At 38.9% G+C, this 9,879-nt stretch overlaps 1 pseudogene; it reads right to left on the bottom strand.

Annotated features, from left to right (window-relative positions):
- Nucleotides 1-5,459: 5,459 nt before the first annotated feature.
- Nucleotides 5,460-9,879, bottom strand: part of LOC103370928 (UDP-GlcNAc:betaGal beta-1,3-N-acetylglucosaminyltransferase 3 pseudogene) — a 10,192-nt pseudogene continuing 5,772 nt past the window's right edge.

The raw sequence follows: 9,879 nt of genomic DNA, 5'->3' as shown, positions 1-9,879 counted from the left end.
CTCGCCACTAAACAGGAAGTGGCTCGTAACTAGGCCACATTTGCTCCGATCTGCCCCAAACTCGACATGCCGGATCACAGTCCCGCCCAGAACAGGTTTGCGCCACACCCCGCCGTGCGTGACGACCGACAAGCGTAGGGCGAGGACCCGTCCATCGCCGCTTGCGGCTTTATTTAAATAATTGTATTCTTAGCACCAGTACTACAAATGTTGTATACAGTGTTGTTAATGGATAAATATTGAGCTGTTTTGATAAGTATTTCTACAAAGCTTGTAGAAATATGGGGCCTAGACCCTAAATCTCATGCTAAGAAATGTTCCATGCTCCCCAGGATTATTTCTCTGAAACATCCTTTTGACTTAAAAAACTAGCCAGCCTCCAAGCTCTCATAATATCATATGTACAATGCATGAAACAAAGTCAACCCATCAATATCTTTACTGTAAAGTTGTTTATAGTGCTTATAAAAAAAAACTTTCACCCCTTTGGAAGTCTTCATCTCGTATGGCTTTTCAGCATTGAATCATGGTCAATGTTATTTGGTTTGTCAAAGTGAAAACACGTTTCTACAAAGCAAAGTCAGTTTATTGAAAATGCAAAATAAGTTACGAAATACAGAAAGTATTCACCTCTTTTAAAAGGCGCTCCCATAATTCCACATAGTTGCAGTTGGTGCACTGTTTTTTAGAACTAGAAAGCCTTCAGGTCACTCTCCCCCAAGGGTTTCCTGCAACTCTGCTTTCAACAACACTGCAATTTACCACATTTTTAACCTTCGCCTGAGCTTGATGATCATCGCTGCTCTGTGGAAGACAACATGACAACATTCCAAGAAAAAGCATCCACGCAACCTCAGTGACACCAGACCTGTGACTTTGACTTTAAATGGTATGAAGTGACTAAAGAGGGTCTTGAAGCGCCTCCACTCAAAAGTTGAGCCATCACTGGATACCCTGCAGCTTATGTACCATTCTAACACTGGAGTGAAAGATTAGGAGTGACAGCTACAACACTGGACCCTTAAATCTAAACAGTAACCTCAAGGTCATGTGCAATATTACTTCTGTCAGTAGTTTGTGCAATTTCAATTTCAGTATAATATGTAATATTTAATTTTCATGTGCAATATTTCATTTTCATATACAACATTTCAATATATTGTAAAATATTTCATGTTTTTCCTTTTTTGTTGTTATTACAATATTTCAATTTCATGTGCAGTATTTTAGCGTCAATGTTCAGTAGTTCATTATGTGTGTAGCACTACCTGACTAGCTCAGAATCATTGCCAGTAATATGTCTTACTTTTAGGCTTATTTTAATTCATTTTTTGGATTTTTTTTTTCCAGCAATGCACCATAGTTGTATCTTATTGTTTCTATTAGGTACTGCATTCATTCTCATGTTGCGTAATTTGGTTTTCTGAGCAATATCCTGTGCAAAAACTTTGAGATTATTAAAGTTATACCTTATGTTTTTAAATTTTATTTTATCTTATGCGTCTTGGAAGAGCTATAAGGTACTGACATCCATAGTCTATATGCCTGTTAAAGGTAGCTTTTTTTTTTTAAAGATATTTTTTGGGCTTTTCCGCCTCTAATGAAAGTTGACGCTGAAGATAGACAGAAACGTGGGGAGGAGAGTGGAGGAATGACATGCAGCAAATGAGCCGCTGGCTGGAATCGAACTGTGCCTGCTGTGTGGGGGACTATAGCCCCTGTACATGGGTCGCCCGCCCCACCCGCCGAGCTATCCGGGCACCCTCTTTAAAGTAACTTTAACATTAAAAGGAGAACTCTTCAAATTCGCACTTACCATTATTCCATCCTAAATACCTTTGTTACTTTGTTATCAACTAGTTGACTTGTTTTCCAGGTTTGTTGAGCTTCATCCACAGGCCACAGGTATTCAAACAAATAATTAAATGCTGCCTTACTGTCTGCACAGTAAACTAAAGGAACAAAGGACATGCTGCACTCTCACACTCCATACTCAGTGCACATGCCACAAACAAAAATGGACGAGCCCCCAGTTTGTCATAGCCTGGCAAACAGGTTACGACAACAATGGGAAACGACACAGGTATCACCAGCAGAAGTGTTTTGTTTTTGTTTTTTTAAATAAAGCTGAGTTTAACAGTAATGGTAATCAGAATAATTATGTGAGGTGAATCTGTCAGTGGTATCAGTGACGAAAGTTGTGGATGCATAGATGTGGTGTGGTGAGAGATGTTGTCTGGTGCAACAAATAAAACCAAATGATACTGTAGCCGCAGCCACAAGCAGGGTGGAGACAGAGAGGTGGGGGGGTTGGACCTTTTATAGCTGGGAGCACCGGGCCCAACCACGCCAAGGAGGCAGGACAGTCCACTCAGTCTCCAGCAGTTGAGTGACCTGTGAAAACAGACTACAACATATAGACAGCCATTGTGCTCAATGTGATTGGCAGGGTTGTCACATCATAGAGACAGATTTTGATTAATCACTCAAATTCTTAAGTAGACTTCACATCATTACAGATCTGGTATCAGTCAAAAGTAGACAAGTTGACGGTTAAATATATATGAAAGTTTACTCTTGTCATATACATACAGGTGAAATAAAGCTGTGAAAAAGGTAAACTTCATAATTACCAGGGATATATGCCAGGGTCTGAGACATCAGCCAAAGTCTTGTAATTAGTTAGTTTTGATCGCTTGTAAACATGTTGGAAACGAGGTAGCGAAAATCACATTTTCTGGTGATTTTTGGGGTCAAATGACGTCATTTTACTACATTTGCCTAATTTATTTCAAGACTGAATCGCTTGTGCACTTGATTCCCACTGATAGCCAATCAATAGCCAATCAAAATGAATGTAACAGAAAGTCGCAATATACCGGAGCCCGTTATACCGGGATGCCAAGCGATATAACGGTCTGCAGTGTTGAATGGGAGTCATAATGCCAGCCCGGTATAGCAGGCGATAGTGTAGAAAGGGTTTAGGCAGGATTAGTTGTGGTCACTATGTGACCCAAAATGGCACCAGGGTTTGCCATTTACAACTTTGTTAGTATCAGAACAGCATTCAATCTCAGCAACACAGTTTGATAACACTGGCAACACACAGTCTGGTTAGTGTCAGCGTGGCAATTGATTAAAAGTAATCATTTATGTCACGTGTCGGCGCTCGCATTGATAGCACTCAGATAGCAGCATTAACTGTCAGCATCGTTGATCAGACAACATGAAATTAAATCAACTCCTTTTCAAAATATAACACGCTTCAGGTCATTTTCTGTGAAGTTTGTGGTTACACTGCTTCTTCAAGCAGACACGTGGAAGCACAATTAATAGGTAGCTGATCTATTAGTTGGGCTGCAAGGTGATGCAGTTGGTAGCACTGTTACCTCACCAAGAAGGTCGCCGGTTCACATCCCGGTGGGGGCACCAGGATCTTTCTACATGGAGTTTGCATGTTCTCCCCGTGCAGCGTGGGTTCTCTCTGGGTCCTCCGGCTTCCTCCCACACAGTCCAAAAACATGTTGAGGTTAATTGGTGATTCTAAATTATCCGTAGGTGTGAATGGGAGTGTGCGGCCCTCTGGTGTATAGAAAATGGATAGATCTATTAGCTGCTGGGAGTTTTAACACGTGACTGAAACTAGAGACTCATAGTAACAATCAAAACTGGCGGAATAATGAGATGTCTGGGACTTAAGAGATGTCTGGGACTTAAGAAACGGGGAGCATCATCTGGATCTGTCCTAATTATGTAGATAATTACTGCAGTTTATTACTTTAATTTGGTTAGGGCTGTGCATCTGTGTTACACACCCACAAAAGAAAAATTGAAAATTGTGACCAAAGCAATCTATCACTGAGGGCAGAATCCACTGTGGGGTGGAGTTTATGCAACCTGTGGTCTCAGACATCAGAATCACTGGTCTTCTAAACTCCCTGAAGCATCTAAAAAGTCCTTGGTGTTAATCCACCACATAGCAGCAGACTTTAATACAGTGTTTATGTCATCTAAAAAGATTCTTTGATAGAATGCATTAAATGAGCATCAAATTAAAAACTAGTATATAAAGTCACTTGTTGTCTTTGCCATCTGAACTTTAGAAATTGTTAAATGTGTTGTATGTGAGTATGGGGGAAAAAAGTGTCGCACTCTCCGGCTTCAAATCTCTTTTATTGAACAATCATTGTCACATAGGCTCCACCTGAGTAATTCATGTGGTAGCTGACAAGACAATCATCCTCCACCATCGAGGAGAGAAAAAAAAAAACTACTAAGAGGCCATCAGCAAAACAAACTTTACAACAAACAATAGAAACAATCAAATCACTGCAGACAAAGTGAGAAGGACCTCAACGTTCATTATACATTTAAAGCTCTGAAATTTCACATTCAGTGTTTTTATTTTATGTTTTCCACAATGTTAAGAATGCGTTAAAGTGAATAGATTTTAAACGGGTATGTAAAAAGTTAAACATCAACTTGAAAAAAAACAAACAAAAAATAAAATAGTGCTACAGAAAAACAGTGATCAGCACCTTACTTTTATGTTAGTTTCTTTTCTAATGCAAGATCTAATCACCAGACAGCTCTAGCATTGGACCCTAAGCTACATGATTGTTTCTCTGTATTTTTTTTTTGGCATTTTAAAAATATACTCTAAAACATTAAAGCTACACCTACCTCGCCCAGCGTAGCCTACTGCGCTGTGTCCCAAAAACAATAATGTGTGCCATATCAATAATGGTAAAGACTTCATAGATAAAAACCCTGTGGCAACATAGCTTCCTACAGCATTTAATCATTTTCAACCATGTGACACCACAACCAGTTTGATCACAATCACCACAGTTACATGTTGACTCACATGATCATTGAACAGATAATTGGTGGTTTAACAATATACATACAGTGTTATTTATTTCTAAGTCCCACCCAAGTACAGAGTTATGGGGCAGTTGCAGTTTAACAGCGGAGCCTCTGATTGACTGAGCAGAAGGTGGAGGTTCAAGCCCCAGTGCTGTCCAGCCGGCACTTGAACAAGGCTAAACCTTATCTGCTCCAGGGGCCCCCTTATCATGGCTAACCTGACGCTCTGACCCCAACTTCCCAACAAGCTGTGACATACAAAGGAGATCATTTGACTTTGATTTCATGAACTTGTGACAAACACAAACTTTTTACCCCTTACTCTCTTACATTGTCTAGTCTTCACATTTACTGGTACCAAGTACAATTTTTATCCAACAACGTGTAGTAAATGTTCATTTTATGAGCTGTAAGATATGTCTGATAAGTGTTTTAACATGGGAGAACTGAGTACATCACTACAAACTCCAACCTCAATAACAAAAATATACTGTAGATGATGTAACTAACATTAAAATTGTAGTTTCTGGACTGGATTGGACTGTTCTAATGTACCTAATAAAGAGACTGCTGAACAAAAACGAGCACCGTTAAACATTTTCATCACCTGTAGTTTGTTTTTCCTTCCCGTCAAAGCATTTCAGATTAGGATCATGTAGCCGCTTCCACATAACGTACAATTCAGGTGGAAGGAATCTGTGAACAAGTAGAATTTCTTTGAAATAACAAGGTTCTACTGGATCCATATTGTCAGGACTGCGATGCCCTGCTATCTTCACTCCTATGTGGGATGTAGGTCCAAGTCCTGCTTTCTCCAGACACATTGCTATGTAGACATCATCAATGGGATGAAACATGATGGAGTGGGACATTTTGTACATGACCTGAGCTGAGTAGCCAGACAACAGGAAGCCTCCACCACCTAAGTAAGGAGGGTATGTGTTTGTCTCTTGCACCTGAACTGGAACATAATACTTTAGGTCTGGCTTTCGATATGGCCCTCTATTCTCGATCAGATAGCCAGTAAAGAGATGTTTGCTTCCATCATTGTCCTTCAGGTTTTTTAGATAGTCAACCATGTTGTCTGTGTGAGCAAGAACATCATCATCACCGTTCATGATAAAGCGAACGTTTGGACAGTTTACGTCCATCCATTCCAGGAAGAGGACTTGTTTCAATGTGAGGTTGTAGAATGTGTCATTGAAGTCCCATTGGAGGATGTCATTGTACTCAATTTTCTCCAATGCGAGGAGGCTGTTCAGTGTATCTTTCTCGAAACCCTCACCTGTCGTTCCCGCGATGAAGATCCTTCGGATCCACACACCGTTGTGCACTCTTTCTTTAGCCCAGGTTTTACGCAGCACCTCTCGACGGTCGTAGTTCCCAGGAGAGCTTTTAATGACCAGTAGAAGAAAGATGTCTGCAGATCCTTCAACTCCTCCACATTTGTCAGGAATATCCAGTATTATGGGAAAATGTCGGCAGTGGCGATAAAAGAGAAAGTCTCGTATAAGACGAGGAAGTGAGTTGAAGCCGGGGACGCTGGCAGCAGATATGTTTTGTCGACATTTTGGCCAGGGGTATTTGTAAGAAGGAGTTTTCTCTACTGACTTTAGGTGGCTGACAGACCGTTTCACATCTTCTTGGAGGATGGGTTTGTATTCGGTCAAATCTTGAGATAACCGGAGATAAACAACCACAACAAGAACTCCCATCAACAGGGGTGCGGCGACGAAGATATTCTTCTTTAAAATGCTGCAGTGACAAAGACAGTTTACTCATCAGACACAATAAGTTAAGAGACAAGTACTACAGTATGAATTTCATGTATTGCTGTTACAATAAAATAGTTTGAAATAACAATCCTGGAAAATGACAAATTCAGTCTAAGAAACTTAAAAAAAATAAAATAAATCAGAGACAAATTTGGTCTGTTAAGGTTTCTGAAGTCTTATGCTAAGTGTGGTTGAAACACATGCTGTTTATTTTGTCTTTTTTTCCCTCATGTACAGTGGTGTCAGTCTATGGAGGAAACACTGCAATGGTTTCACAGTGAGGACAAGTTAAAGCTGTGTGTCGTGGTTCAGGCTGCTGTCTGGTTCTTGCATGGACGACTGAACAGTATTCTTAGTTTTTTAATTATGAAAATGCAGTTTGAAACTGTCTTCCCTGGACTGGCTTGTTGGCCCACATGACCATAAACAAAGGATTTTATTTTCTCATAGTGTACTATATAACATAATTCTTAACATTTCTATCTGTTTTATTATTATTATTGCCAGTATTATATTGCATGTATAGTGTAATCTGAGATAAAGAAATAAAAAAAATGAGCAGCAGGTATATAAATTAAGCAAGTAAAAGTGCTCTCATTCAGGTATTTCTGGGCAATTTTTCAATATCATCTTGGAAATAAACCTAAAAGGAGCGAATAAACAGAAAACTGCCAAGACCAATTTATCACTAAATACATCATTTTAACATGAATCCTAATAACTCAGGTCACACCCTGCATCACCACAAGGTTTAAAGCTTCTGGACAGATTACTATAACATTAGAAACAGATGTTCAAGTCTCCCTCAGGGTGAAATGTAAAAGACCTGATTGGTGAATCCCTCACTGTTCATCTGTCATCGTGTCAACATTTGTGTTGGTTAACCACTTTTTGTCTGTAAATACCTGCACCATGGAAATAAATTGTCAGTTTGACTGAACTCGCCATGTAAGAAAAACCTCCATTTCTTGTTTTGTAGCATTCACCGGGCTCTTAGGTTTTGGTACATTCCTGTTGTTTTACTATTGGAATTTAGTTTCATCCCCAGCTGTGGGGCCCTTCTGTACTATCAATTTGATTAGTAACAAGAAGGAGACATTTTGAACAAGAAATCTAACTGGACAAGCCATGGACAAAGCTGGTTGGCAATGTAAATGCTGCCATCTTCACGCCTTTACGCAAATACTTCATTAACACAAGTAATCCATAATACGGAGCACAAAAATCAATTGGTAATATGCAAATGAATTACTGGGCAATTGTGTCCATCAGTGCATGAATGACATTCATTTTACATGACTGTTGCACTAAATACCTTGAGACCAGGCTGTTTAAGCAGGCACAATGTATAACAGTGATCAGTGTTACTTTTGGTGATCTTATATTAAAAAAAAAAGATTGAACTTAGGAATCTATTAATAGAATGAATTTATTAATAAATGAATAAATGAAAAGAGAACAAAAGTTGTTCAACATCAAGCTTATAGAAAAACTATTTTGACAGAATGATGTAACAAATCAACAAACTTCATTTCATGTATTTTCTCATTTAGCGGTAATTACCTGAGCATGTTGGTAGATCTGTGTGTTGGTCAGAATCCCTCTGCTCCTCCTCAGACAATGTGTGCACAGTGACAGTCGTTCAGGTTGTTCCAGGTGATGTACAAACTTCTATGACGTCACATTTTGCTCTGTTTCAGCCAATCAGGAAACCCAAGAAAGGGCCCTCTGCTAAGAGAAAGAAAAAAAAAACACTGAAAGAAAAGTGACTCTATGAGATCACAGAGAAATGACTTTGTACTAAGACTTTGCTATGGTTTGATGTACTTTATCTACACCAGATTCACATATGATGGAAGTTTATTTAAAATAATCTTGTTGTGCAAGTTAAACAACTATACAACAAGAAAAGGTGACAACCCCACCGCCTACATTACATGACTACGAAATTATGAAGGGCATCTATGGAATGGAGAAATGTACGTCTTCTGTAAAGCTCAAAAATAAACACATTTTACTCATATTAGTTTCAATCAAACCCAGTAAATATATGTCTAACTATTTAGGTGATAAATGAGGAATCAATAATAGAAATCAATAAAAGTGAGGTTTGTAAGTAAGTTGGGTTTTTTTTGCAGCCTTATCGCTACAGCGCCTTCCCTGTTTAGATTATTTTCTAATTTTCATGTTGTTGTATGTTTTTGTATGTTTGTATAATTTGTCAGGGGCCTGTATTCTTTCTTTATTTTGTTGTTATTTCATACAACTTAGTTCAGTGTCGATAAAATGACATAAGCCATGGTTTGAAAAAATTGAGGAAGTTCTGTGGTTCACACGTTGGAAACTCTCCCACAGGCATGCCAGTCATTCCATGAGGTCTTACGGACCTTCAGGCTGCATGAAAGGCTGCCGGGGGGTGGTGGACAGTGGAGGACAACAAATCAATCAATCGTGTTCTATTTTTCTGTTTGACACGTTCTGCTTGAGCTAAAAACAAATTGAGTATTTTCTATTCTTTCAGGTCACTGTATTGTCAGAACAGAAGGGTTTAGTATTTAAAACTTTTCTTTTTTTTCCAACATGCATGCAACAGACAGGATACTCTGAAGTTTAACCAAGGCTCTTATATTGATTTCTTTCTTACAGCAGCTCGAATTCACTCTTAACTGTTGAACACAATAATATTCTATATGAAGTCATTCTAAACCTGGACCATCAAAACATGTGGGCGAACATCAGGCTTCCTTTGTTGTCATGTTTAGTTTAAGAGATATGGTGGGAAGTCAGATGGCTGTCCCAGGACATTGTTGCCCATCTCTTCAAGTGTACCAAGTATGTAACTGATGTTTACTAGATGTAATTCCAATGATAGTTTGTATCATAGCTTCATCTTTCTTTTTTCAAGTGTAGCATTTTTTGGTCAGAGAAAATTGTGATATGTCATTCAAATTTGACACAGCCTTCATACTAGTAGCAGACTGTTGTCAACTTGATTTTTACCTGCAGAAACTGTTGATGAAAGTTGGTGACACAACCTGAAGAAAAAACTTTCTTTTTCAAACTATTTAAACTTGATTCCATATACAAGACTAAACTCAGAGTTTGTTATCTTTGGAATCATTTTCTTGTAAAAACCAAAAAAACAAACAGAGCAAATCACAGAACAGCTCTACCACCACCAAGTGGGCAAACTGAATGACAGCAATATGTGCAAGACAGAAGCCATCCATCCATC

The sequence above is a fragment of the Stegastes partitus genome, unplaced genomic scaffold (assembly GCF_000690725.1).
Source record: "Stegastes partitus isolate 25-593 unplaced genomic scaffold, Stegastes_partitus-1.0.2 Scaffold1500, whole genome shotgun sequence".
Taxonomy (NCBI): Eukaryota; Metazoa; Chordata; class Actinopteri; family Pomacentridae; genus Stegastes; species Stegastes partitus.
This window is presented reverse-complemented; position numbering and strand designations above follow the sequence as displayed.